Here is a 14,084-nt window from a genome sequence, read left to right on the forward strand (position 1 = left end):
AATATAGCTGGATGTGATTCTGATGGACATTTTGCGAATACAGTTTTAAATAGATAAACAATTGACTGTTTGATGATGGTGTACTATTTTTACATTGTTGATAAAATCAATTAAAATTGTAATAAAAAATTACTTATTGTAATGTTATGATATGTATGAATTTTGATATTGATTAAAATGTGGTTTATTTCGACTTTTTTATTTTATGTTAAAAAAATTATTGAATTTTTTGAAATAATGTCTTTATTCTAAAATTTTTGTTTGTGACCAACTCTTTAAATATGCTACATGATACCCTCGTAGAGCCGAAAGGCGATATGTAATAGAATGGACCCTCCTCCAAGCATCCTTTAGGATGTAAAGGATGAGGGTCATTCTATGTAATGAGCCTGAGGCTCAAGAGGGTATCATGTACCCAACCCGAATTGATAAAACTTTGAGGAAAATTACCCTCCCAATTTATATTTTTGGTTGTCACAAACAAGCTTTCAAGAATGATTTCGGCACGTGGAGCTGTGCTTTATATACCACTGACCACAGGTGTGTTTACGTCACACAGGTCATTTTTTAACTTCTTTGAATTGAGTAACGCCTCGCTGCACTCGGAGATAATGCTACGTGATACCCTCTTGAGCCTCAGGCTCATTACATAGAATGACCCTCATCCTTTACATCCTAAAGGATGCTTGGAGGAGGGTCCATTATACATAGATCTAATAATATTAAACAATTTTCCATTAATACCAGCTTTAACCAATTTATGCCACAGTTTATTGTGTTGAATGCTGTCGAACGCCTTTTTATAGTCAACAAAACAACAGTACAAACGTTTCTTGTCATTCAAAGTTTTGCTTATTAATGAGTGTAAGACAAAAATAGCATCTCTTGTCCCTGATCCAGGTTTAAACCCAAACTGTGTGTCACTTACTACATTATTTTCCTCACTCCACAACAACAGACGTTTATTCAAGATAGATGTGAATAATTTTGAAATATGACTTAATAAAGTTATCCCCCGATCATTATCTGGGTTATTTACATCACCTTTTTTATGAATAGGGAAAATTATTCCTTGTGATAAAACAGTTGGGTAACAACCGGCATTCAAAATGGCATTGAACAGTTTTGTTAAAAGAGGTGAAAATACATTTGAATACATATACAAAGTACTGTACTTTATAATTTTTCTTGTGAGAGCATTCACTGTTCATAATACATCTCTGATATATTATCTCTACAAAAAGATATGGTTTCAATTTGTCGTTGGAATGGCTATACTTGTCAAAGGCACAATAGATGTTAATTAAAAAACACAATCAATATTTCCTTTATATCATCGTTAAAAAGAAAACACAAAAGGTGTGTTTAAAAATAATTAGAACATTATTATATTGTTTCAAGATTATGAAACTACATGTATCATATAAAATTATTTTTCTTTGTTACAACACTTTGATTTGAACATTTTTATTGTACATAATATAACTATTGGGATTAGCCACAAGTTCCATAGCTTAGACCGCTCTCTCCCAATATTGTAATTGTAATGTAATTCAGTAGAAATTGATGTGCACACAACATACAGTAAATAAAATAAATAAAAGTCAGTGGATCAAATTGCAATTAACATATATATGCAATTGACACCCAAAAGTAAAACATGAGTATTGACAATGTTTAGATTTACAATATGAACTAATTCATTAAATAGATAATTTCTAGCATCTTTTATTTATTACATGTGAAAACTAATGGTATTACTAAGTATCTTTTAGTTTACCACACGAACCGAGTGGACTGTTGATGATAAAATGCTCTCTTTGATGATTCATTCGGGATATGATGGTGGCGACATTGCAGAAAAAATACATAACCCACTACCGCGGGCCATGTTATTTTTTTCTGCAATGATCGATATCTTCATAAACCGCATGAATCATCAAGCATTTTAAAGTGGATCTCTACACCAAATAAGTGTAGGAGATTTTTGTTGCATGCATTTGTTACCAATACTAGGCACAGTATTTAACAATAATAGACCTCAAAATACAATACACTATTTTCTAGAGAATTTTTAAAATATCAGTCTGGTTCCAGATAACCCCTTATTTATCAAATTTTTAAACATTTCTGTTTTAAAATTCTTATGAAAGTGAAATGTTATTAAGTTTAGAAATGAAAAACAAAAAAATCATGAATGAAGTTTGTATGATTTTTATTGGAATCCACATAAATATGAAACTAAAATATAAAAAAATTCTCTTAAGGCAAACTGCTGGACAAAATCCCACAAAAACCTGAAAATATAAACAATATTCGTTGGTGAATGGGATGAAGAAAAGAAATTGAATGAAATTGAAAAATTAAAGGAAATACTTAATTATTGCAAAAATCTTGGTATGAAAGATCCTGTTTAAGAGTTGTCTTTCTTTATTTTACATGGTCTCAAATATCTTGGGATCAATTTTTTAATTAATAAGAATCACGAAGAAAAATTAAAATAAGGAACAAGTCTATGCTAAATATGTAGATATAAGATAAGTAGTGCTTATGATAATGTTTGAAGCTGAAAAATTATATTTTTGATGAATGCATTACATATATTTAACTCTTCAGAACAAAATATTAACTTAGTTAATTATATTATAAATTGCCTTTTACTTTTTTATATATAATAGCAATTATAAACAACAACCATACGCATATTAATACATACATTAGATGTCCATAGTGATACACATGTGTGGAAATGAAAAACATGCTCCTTTTCAGAATTCTGTCTTTCCCTCATTTCGGCTTGCAAATCCGGGCTTCCACTGCTATTGCTACCTAGCTGTATCTATTTTAATCAAAATACATTAGTTTAATGTCAAAGTTTCAGTGAAAGTCTTTTACTGCAAATGTCTTTTTTTAATTTGGTAAGTTAGGATAAATTCAAGAGAGCGTACTACGGTACTTTCGTTTTATATTCATCATACATATATAGTTTAAATGAAAATTTGACATCTGCTTACCTATATCGATAATCCGGCGACCGCCACATATGTATGATCGTCTGTTGCAGATGACATGACAAAAATGTATTGCCAATAGCAGCAGAGCAGGGAAACGGTATATTATTTAGATTCCACGTTTTCCGTCGTACAAAACAGCTGATAATCAATGTTAGTTAAAAGCTTTAAACAGGAAGAAAATTGACATATTTTCTAAGCGTTTTGGTGATTTCATTTCATTCCATTCCTATCTCATCTCCTTAGTTAGAAGAGTTCAATTAAACGGTGTATAGCTATTTTGTATCACGACATAATGTTATCAATCCGGAACACAATGGCGTTTCGAACGGAAGTCAGACATGTTGTGACGATGTAGCCTTCCACCTTAATTAAATGTTTATATTTACACCTTTCTATTGATAAATTGATTGTAAAAAGTAAGTAAAATTAACTAAATTAGTGTTAATGTACATCAGCATGTTAGCAAAAAAAAAAGAACCCCCCCCCCCAAAAAAAAAACCCCAAAAAAAACAACCCAGCCAAATCGTCTCCTATTGGAATTTGAGTCTGACATAATCATAATAATTTCGTGCAGTCCGTGATTTTTCTTAGGTTGCTGAAGGCTTCGACCAATCGATAAAAGGGCGTGTAGATTTCAGTCCTGTCAGTTTCAGTTGCAGTAGATTTTGGCCAATCGATAGACGGGGCGTGCCAATATCAGCCCTGTTAGTTTCTATGCTATGCATTAACTAAGGTTTCCGTAAGAAATAGAGAATATTATACTCGGAAGATGTAAATATATCGATATAAATCTCTACTATTATTTTGTGCACAGTTGTGACAAAGTATTATGATAGTATAAATGATATTCAAATATCTGTCACCATATTTAAAAAATATTTAGATCTTATTCTACAAGGATGTACTTCAATTTTAACAAAAACGTGTATTTTTTCCTTAAAATGCGAACGGAGTCACTTTCACAGACATCCGTTGAAAGCGCATTCCATTCTTTAACAACAGTAGAAACAAACGAAGATGTATACACTTCTAAACAACATTTTGGTATAGAGTGCATTTCTGGTAGTATACTAGTTATAGATACATTAACACGCTTGTTTTGGAAAAATATTCATTACATAACTATAGGTAAAATGTTTTCATCAAATATCCAAATGTTTTTAGTCTGGATATTTTCCTTCCACTTTACAGCGTTTCCCACCCTGTTTCAAAGTAAAGAGATTCCATATAAGTGTCATCTTGTAAATTTTGAATTTACTGTGTGGGTGTAAATACAAAATTTGCAACATGAAAGAAGCAAAAACTGATAAACCTGTACAATTCTTGCTTCAATCAATTGTATTTTTTTCCTTTTTTTTCAGAATCAGTAATTTAACATCCGGGCCATACATCAGGTGCATATTATATCTATGGTCTTATAATGAGGTATATATTGGTACAGTGATTTTCTGTTAAGTTTAAATTTTTTTCATTAACCCAAGTTTCTTTTGAGCATTTGCTATTAGAATAGAATTGATATGATTTTCACTTCTTCAAGTTCTTCGTTTTTGATAGTTTCGTTAAGAAAAATTTTAAGAGTCTAAAATTAGAATTTATTTTGTTGTTTTTTTCCCCTGTTCGTATATGCAAAATGCGTTATGTCATGTAGCCAAGCTTCGTGAAAGCGCTATCTCTGATGAATGTATTGAGATTACTCAATGCTAGACTAGTTTGATATGTGATTCATTTTGAGCAATAATGACACTGAAATTGATTGACCCCCTTATTTCAGTAAGAAGCACCTCACTTCTAGGAATAAACTGTCATCTATATTCTTACTGAAACATGTAACTATGAAAACAGCATTGTATGCTGACTATGACTCTATACTTTGTCTATAGTTTCCTTAACCTTATGAATAAAATCAATGTCTTTAAATAAACTATTATTAAATTTCCAAAGCTCCCTACCTCTTTCGAATACTAAAGTAAGGTCAAAGTTTAATTCTTAAATAACATTAAAATAGTTTGACATGTCACCTAGTTTAATGTCGAAATGTTCTACTATTTTAAACAGAGTATTTGAAATCAAATATAATCAATGCGGCTTTGCTTTAAAGTTGTTTTTTAGCTCACCTGAGCTGAAAGCTCAAGTGCGCTATTCTGATCGCATTTTGTCCGTCGTCCGTCTGTCCGTCCGTCTGTAAACTTTTTACATTTTGAACTTCTCCTCTAAAACCGCTTGACCAATTTCAACCAAAGGCATAAAACATCCTTATGGTAAGGCAAATATAGATTGCAGAAATGAAAGACCGATCTTTATTCAAAGCGGAGAAAACCTCGAAACTGTAGAAAAAGGGGGTGCATTTTTAAAAATCTTCTACTAAAGAACTACTGAGTCAAATTCAACGCAATTTAAGATAAATAATCCTTATGGAAAGGAAAATATAAATTGCAAAAATTAAGGGCCAATCTTTTTCCGAATTTGAGTTATTAGGAAAAAAATAATTGGAAGGGATGGGCTTCGATCAGATCATAACTTCGGGTTCGGTATTCCATATCTCATAAACCTCTTTGAAGCGGCCAATTTGAACGTATGAGAAATGGGTCAATCTGACAAAGATGAATTTTGTTGTTGTGGAACAGTTTGCGTGCGAAAGGAATATTTGAAACATGCAAGATACAATAATGCCGATTTTGTGAAGTAAATTGAGATTAAATATTCCAATGCGTTGCCATTTTCACCTTTCACGGTGGTTTTAGCTTGTTTTGATTTTCGTTTCGTTTTCATGAATTACAGTTTGTAACTTAGGGGAACTATCGCCTGTATTTTGTAATTTTTACGTATCAATCAAATATAGACGTCGGTAAATAAGACAGCTGACTGTTACTTGCGGAGAATAAGATTCATTAACAGGTACGGTGCTTTAACAACTAAAATACAAATTCTAATGGTAATACGGTATGGTCTTTGCGTAATAGTTGATTACTTACCGATTACTGCAATGTGCTTTAGGCTAGTTGTCAGTATTTTCTCTAGTCTATTCAGTCTTAACGGAGATTGATTTTGCTGATGGAAATACTAAGTGTGTGTACATGTAGCAGAGACATAAATAATTGTTAGCTCACCTGAGGTGAAATATACAGAGAAATCTCTTTAAAAATATTCTTCTCAAAAATCAAAAATCAATTGGCCAGAAAAGCTGAAACTTGTGTGGAAGCATCCTCAAGTAGTGTAGATTCAAGCTTGTCCAAACCATAATCCGCGGGGGTCCGATGGGGCCCCAATGGGGATACAAATGTAAAGAGACAAATCTTCTTCTCAAAACCAGTTAAGCAGAAAAGCTTTAATTAACTTGTGTGGAAGCATCTTCAGGTAGTGTAGATTCAATGTTTTTGAAATCATGATCCCCGGGGGTAAGGTGGGGCCGCAATGGGGGACGAGATTTTTACATAGGAATACACAGAGAAAAATTTTCTCAACAAAAACCAGTAGGCCAGAAAAGCTGTAACTTGTTTGAAAGCATCCTCAGGTAGTGTAGATTCAAATTTGTTCAAATTATGATCCCGGGGGTAGGGTGCAGCCACAGTTCGTGGGTCGAATTTTACATAAGAATACATAGCGAAAATCTTTAAACAAATTTCTTAACAAAAACCAATTGGCCAGAAAAGCTGTAACTTGTGTGGAAGCATCCTCAGATAGTGTTGATTTATTCTAGTTTGTTCAAACCATGATTTCAGGGGGTAGGGTGGGACCACCATGGGGGGTCAAATTATGGTGGTGCGTGTAATTCGGTACGATGTCTACGTAATGGTTGATTAATGCAACATGTTCTATTCAGATGATCAACAATTTCAATCTAAACGGAGATTATTCTCGCTGCTAGAAATATATAACTAAAGTATATATATGATGAAAAATAAATTGAGTTTTTCTTTGTTTTAGTGCAGTTTTCTCTTGTTTTAATTGTTTGCCAATTCCTATAATTTTACTAAACTGAGAGTCAAACTCATGTGAACAAAAACATGACTCAAACCAAGCTATGTATCTTGCTTATAATTCTACGATTGACGCTGAAATTTTGCTTGATCATTAGAAATGTCTTGCTAAAAGGATGATTTGCTGTAACTACTTTCTGGTGCCCCTTCTTCAACGATGAATTGCATAAAATCTACACAAATTTTTGAAAGTTTTAAACACAAGTAAATGAAAACGACGCCTTTTAAACAGTTTCCATAGTCCTGACACATCATTATTATGAGGATAAAAGCATTACCGGTGTTCTTAAAAAAATATTATTATTATTATAAATATATATAAAGCACAGGGAAATTCACTATAATGGAGCTCCACCTCCGCCCCCTTCTCCTCAATCTCATTTTGAAATAATTTTCATCACTTTGCCTGTTATAGAATTAGCCACAAACAAATTGTCTCTAAAGTCCACACATAAGCCACGTGGACGCCGAAGTTCATTGTCGATGATCAAGCGATCAAATTTTCCGTCTTGGTCCAGCCTGTGAATCCAGCAGTTTTGACTATCTGCTATCAAAATATTATTTTTGCTATCTGTAGTTATACCATGCGGATAAAATGGTTCCTCGGGTTTTTCTGGATTTCCGCTGTATGTAAAAAGAACTTCCCCGGCTTGATTGATCCCAACAACTAAGCGGGCCTCTAGGCAAGCTACACATATATTTTCGCTTTTGTGCTCAACGATGTATTTAGTAGGGCCAAATGAAGAGATCGGATGCTTTTCACCATTGAAATTAATAACAAATGTTTCTTCGTTGTTTGTATAACCCGCAATTTTTGTTTGGTGATTATCATTGTCCATAATAACCAGGAAGTCGCCACGGAAGAGGGTACTACAGACACCACGAGGTGTCCACTGCTCCAGATTAATCTCTCTCCGTTCTCCCGTACCCTGGGACCATAATGTTACAGATTTATCACTCTTATCAGTAAAAACTAAATCGCCAATCATTGTCACTGCTATGTCACCTGGCCAGTGCCCTTGTTTTGCTTTGATTCGTTTAAGTACCGTCCCTTTCAGATCGTATAGTACCATTGTGTCGCCATCACCACTCGTCCAAATACAAGTAGTATCACCATCCTGACAGGCCACCCTGCATAACCGTTTGGAGCCCCCGAACTCAGTTTGTATACTGCTCATGATCTGTCAAGACATAAGAGAAAAATTGATATTTTAAATAATTTTGTTGTACTTTTTGGGAGTGATTTTAAATCAACTCTCCATGCAGTTACTCAGGCAAACTGAAAGTGAAACAGTGTTTGGACCTATGCACAAACTGACACCGCTGGTAACATTTAGTTCTTGAAAAAAATCGATAAATTCGATGCAATGTATTCTTAAACATTGTTTTATACTTATTAATAGATGCCTTGAAAATAGTCAAATTTTAAATGCTAGGAACAATTTAGATATTTTTTTAGTCGTACATTGTATGTATTCCTACACCAGAGCTCAATATATCCGTAAATCTCCGACAAGCAGAGAGTCTCTCTTGCTTATCGTAGATTAACGGAGACAGCCGAGCGTCAGGTTGAACGAGACTAGGATTCAATATTGCTTCGATATTTCTTTGAAATATCGATTACTTATACGTAGTTTGATGGAATTAATTCTTTGAATATTACACAACATTCTTGTTGGAGAATAATTCATATTTTAAAAAAATCTGCATAATTCAAATACGTATAGGAAACTACTTGCCATGCAAAATAATATATCGTCGATTCTAAAATAAATAATAATCGATAAAATTAACTCCCGCCCGTTCTTCGGTACTTTGATTTGGGGTTTAGGTTCATTTCTCTTTTGGTTATATTTTCTTTACATTTTGAGAAATTAGAACTGTAATAAATAATTTGTAACAAAGAGACTTATTTAACCTTTTTCAGACTCATAAATTTAGAAAGCAATTATAGTGCTTATATTATTTAATTCAAGTTGGCAATTTTTAAGTGTATGTATACACATAACGCTTTATGTCATGTTAATAAAACTATTACGCAACCCGGAAGCTTTGCGAAAGCACTACTTACGATGATCAACGCATTGAAAGTAATTAACGCTAGGCCAGTTTGATATGTTTTTGAACAAGAATGACAACTTATATAATATAAACTAATAAAGCAATTGTACTTTTTAACTAAGCAAGCAGTTTACTGATTTTTGATCCAAAGTTAAGCAATGAAACGACATTTTAAGTGACAACAATTGACTCATTTACTTAATCAGTTCTTTGAAAGAGTTCGAGAAAAGGAACATAGTAGAATCAGATTGTTGTCATTGAAATTTTCGTTTTATTAAAATTAGGTTTATTGGGAAAATGTCGGTGATTTTGTAATTTTTAAAACTATCCGATGATACAAATGAAATTTCATGGTGAAAATCCTAAATTTGATTTCTGAAACAAAAAATAAATGCGTGATTGCCAGTTGTAGATACTCCCGTAGATACTCCCGTTACCTTCCTATTTTTTTAAATTCAAATAATTAATGGTGGATATTTGACGCGTCACTTTTTTATTAGGCATACCAATTGTTTTTTTATTTGCGAGATGATCAATGATAATAGACATCCCGCTATATTTTTATGTAATAAATTTTAGTATGTATTCCTATACTTGACACATTTTGAGTTTATTAATCATATAATTACGCGAATCCTAGCAATCAGTAGACGTTAGAAAAATAATCGCAGCTAAGTTTATATCGGAAAACAATACTTTTATAATCATGGAAAAAATACTTTAACCGCGGGCGAATTTCTTTAAATTCTTATTACATAAATTAAGAGCAATATCCAACACTATATTTGATGCATTTTTGTGACGTGTTATGTTCTTCTTTTAAAAGCACGTGACGTGTGTATCCTAACACGGCAAATAATCTGCATCGGCGCAAGTGATTAATGACATTAAATGAAAAATATTTTTATGAAAAATCCTAAGTAACGTATTTTGCAGTTCTTGCTGGGGGTTCATATAAATATTTCGTTTTCGCACCATCATCGAAATTTGGCACAATTTTACATTTCCAACTCGATTTACACAAAACTGGGTCAGTTGATAGTTTTTCCAGCATGATTCACATTGGTACAGTCGTTTTACCGGTAAGGAATCAGGATGCCGTTTCGTCGTGCATGAGACTAATATGTTTTGCGGTGCGACCGTTGGGGCGAGCGCAGCATGTGATCAAATAATGAATTATGATAAATCAATAAAAATAAATGTATCAACGTAACGTATATGAATTTGAATGCAAAAAAAAAATATAAACATGCCTATTTTTTCTATTAAATTTTCATTATTCATAATTTATAAGATTGTTTATTTATTTAAATAGAATTTATCTCAGATACAATGTTGTTGAATAATAAAGATTTTAACATAATGTTTATTGCAGTTTATTTCCTCTTTTCTTGCAGCAGACATTTTTCTTAAACTTTCATATTAAAAATTGACTTATCATAGAGTCCCCCCCCCCCTTCGTTTAAAAAAAAATATAATTTACGTATAAAAAAAATTTGCTGATCATATGAGAAAAACGGTTTTGGACCCCCCCCCCCGGGAGGATTTAATTAATTTGAAAATAAAGATACCATTTAGCAGTTAAAGAGCTAAATGCATACTACGCACTCACCATTCCTCACCCAGATTAGAATTTCCCTGATTTTGAGAATTTCTTTTTCATTTTGCTTGTAAATATTTTTTGAATGATGCTACCGCGCCTCCTTTAAAAAAAACGTTCCTGGAAATTACTGTAAATATATAGTGAATAAAATAAATGTGAGCATTCATCCAAATGAGAGCAGGTTACAACTGTTTCCTATTTTAAAAAAAAAAGATGTCCTCATTCGTTAGCTTTGCAAGATTTTGAGAAGTTTTTTGTATTATTTCAGCAGATTTACAATAACTATTTAGAGTAATTTCCCCTTATTGTGACGTCAAAGTTCACGTCGGTCAACATTCGGATCACGCTCGCCCTTTTCCGTAACCGAAAAAGTTAATTGCGGTGACGGAAATGGCCGAGTAGTTACGATTGGTCGGTCAAGTGTCGTCTGTATCTTTGAAAAAACCCTGAAAAAAAACTAAGTGAAATATACTGTTTTGTATACTTAAAAAGCATGATATTCTTGAAATTACACAATTTATCTGTTTCTCAAAAGTTTTACTTTGATTCTCGCGAGAAGGAATCAAGTCTAGTGAGATCGTCCAATGTGTACACCAGGTCACGTGATCCTCACATCGACAGTGTTAGCTTGATGACGCGACCTCTAAATATAGAATGGAGATCGTCCGACATTGATATATTGCATTGTGGGTCGAAATTTACTGACGCCGAAAAATTCTGTGGGATCAATGTGCAAGAAATCCATTGTGACGTCACTCGAAGGAACGACAACTCTGTTAGTCTTATGTAATGGTTTTATTTACAATGCATGATGTACATAGTCTTTTATCTTGTTCTCGTGAGAGTGTGAAATGGGAAACCATATTTACATGGAATTAATGGGACGATTAAAACAAGGCATTACTGGTCCGATTTACTGACGCCAAAAAAATCCGTTGAATGAATGTGCAACTAGTCCGAATTTTCTATTCACACATGCCTTGCCGATAGAGCTCGCTTCGCTCCGGCGCTGCGCGCCGGCGAGCTGCGCTCGCTATTATTATCGGAATTCCAAATGTTTTTTATTTTTTGTTTAAATCACATTTCTTTGTCCTTCTAAAATGTAGTATCAACCTTCCGAAAATATAAAGGATGAATTACGGAGATAGTAATTTCAACACCCCCTCCATTTTCCTTGTTTCGAATTCGTTTTCCAGTATCGAATCACGTGCCGTCTATATCTTCTGACCCAATACTTTGAGGCGAATTAATTTCAAAAATGTACTAGAGGTACGTGTTAATAGACTTATAAATGAGGAAAGAAAAATAATTGTGGGCATATGTCATTTAAACAAATAATATGATCGTTATTTTTATCATACCGTTTTCCCGTCAAATTGAAACTGGACTTAAACAGTTTTCATTTAAGTTACTTTATAAAATTGAATTTTCATGAAAACACTCTATAACAGTAACTGATGATAAGTAATTGTCATTTGCCTTTGTTTTGCCCGTATATCTATCAATATATCCAGCCAAATAATGCTTCTATCGCAGTGAACTGAAACTAGGAAAACTACACGTGGTTCTATTTGAATTCGTAATTTCATTCAAAGCTCCATATGTTATTATTCAATATAGTGCACTATCTTATTAAATGGATTATAGCGAAGAGAGCTCTAAGAACCAGTGTGCGCGGGAAAAAGAACGAGCTAAACCTACAGTTCATCAAACAAATTTTGTGTCTACGTCCCATAAAGCTCTTTAATGTTTTCACCCGTGGTCCTATGCCAAAAATGGACGATTTTTAACTACTAATTTACGGTGACTTAAAGTTTGAAGACACGTTCTGAGTACTGTATATGCTTTGGCAAGACTCAGAAGATTTGTTACATACTTCTATACATTCGTATTGAGTCCAGATACGTAAACAAAGACGAACAAAGTCATGGATGATGTCACAGTGCTCTCGCGCTATATTTCCCGCGAAAAATGTAGAAGTTGATCGAACATCTGTAATGAGTTTTTAGGTATTTCAGTATAGACTGCGATACCTGCCTCATTGAACATATGATTTAAAAAAAAATATAAAGAGATTATATAAATATATACTAGCAAGAGTCATACTTTACTGTCATATCGATCCATTTTTAAGACGTTCGTTGATACCTAAATAACACTAGCTAGGTTGACAATGATGCAAGGTGTGTGTAATTCTTGCTGCGCTCGCCAGAACGGTAACACCGTAAAACATACTAATTACTACTTATCCACCAAATATGGGTCAATAACAAACTTATTTTCATTATTAGGCTTAATGTTTTCACACTTTCGTTTTTTCTGCCTTGCACTTCCGGCAGCTTATATCTGGGTCACCTTTTGTAATTTATAAACAATTCGGTAAATAATCGTGCAAATGTCAAACAACTTTACACACTGAAAGAATATTTAGGATTTTTTTAAAACCTTAACTTCGTCTTTCACCAATAATTTTTCTAAAAATTATTCGATACTGGCAAATATTCGTTATCGGTAAAATGACTGTACTTATTTTCTCTCCCAATATCAGGTAAAATATGCAAAGATTGTATTGATCTAAATAATACTTTCACTTGCGCTAAGCTGTTTTTTTATATGCATTTAACTATTTTCATTCATTAGTTTACACATAGCAGGGGGAGTCTCAAAACCATTATTTTATTTTAAAAAATCATTTACCTAATACAAAGCTTTAAAACTGGTGATTTGTTGATACTCAATATGGATAATATTGAATTTGGCATCACTAGTATTTACAACAGCGTCTATGTGAAAGAATCAAGCGGTTTTATAATGTACAATAAGGTTCACTTATTACGTAACGACACATTCCCTGAGAACAATCAAAAGAAAAGCAGATCGTGACGTCAAAGTTAATTATGACGTCATATCTTATGAAGTATCTACACATCGCTGTGAAATCAATCGGGCGGCCTTTAGCCTGTTTTTATTTTCAAATAAGAGAAAAGATAAAACACATTCGTATTCCCGGAAAGAAAGTAAGAACATCAATTTGTCTTACAATAAATGTTGATTTCTTCCAAGCTTGTGTTTCATTTAAAATTTCAAAGATTTCTAAACTTAAAAAGTAATAAATGTAAGGTATAACATGTTGTTTTTAATGTAAATGACGCATGTACAAGAACAGAGCAATGCCATTTTAGTAATTTGAAACAGATAGAGAACTGCGCTGTTGCAGACTTATTTTGAAGATTTAAAAATCTGAAAAAATGTGAAAAAAAGGTTCATTGGTGTCTTTTCTACAACCATGTGCTGAGAAAATAGTTGAATCTTGCACACCAGTGCTGAAACTTTAAAAAAATTAAGTCAAGGCGTTTGTTTTCATTAACTTTAATTGTTGATTTGGTGCGGTGCGGGAAAATGACTTAACAAGAAACAAGTCACATTTGA

At 33.0% G+C, this 14,084-nt stretch overlaps 1 long non-coding RNA gene across 1 annotated transcript; it reads right to left on the reverse strand.

Moving 5' to 3' along the window:
* Positions 1 to 1,965: 1,965 nt before the first annotated feature.
* Positions 1,966 to 3,221, reverse strand: LOC128182422 (uncharacterized). Its single transcript, XR_008243417.1, has 3 exons — positions 3,015 to 3,221; positions 2,717 to 2,839; positions 1,966 to 2,297 (listed from the first exon to the last, which is right to left on the reverse strand). It is a non-coding gene; the product is annotated as an uncharacterized LOC128182422 (long non-coding RNA).
* Between the last annotated feature and the right edge of the window lie 10,863 nt (positions 3,222 to 14,084).

This window comes from Crassostrea angulata, chromosome 4 (genome assembly GCF_025612915.1).
Source record: "Crassostrea angulata isolate pt1a10 chromosome 4, ASM2561291v2, whole genome shotgun sequence".
In the NCBI taxonomy this organism is placed as follows: Eukaryota; Metazoa; Mollusca; class Bivalvia; order Ostreida; family Ostreidae; genus Magallana; species Magallana angulata.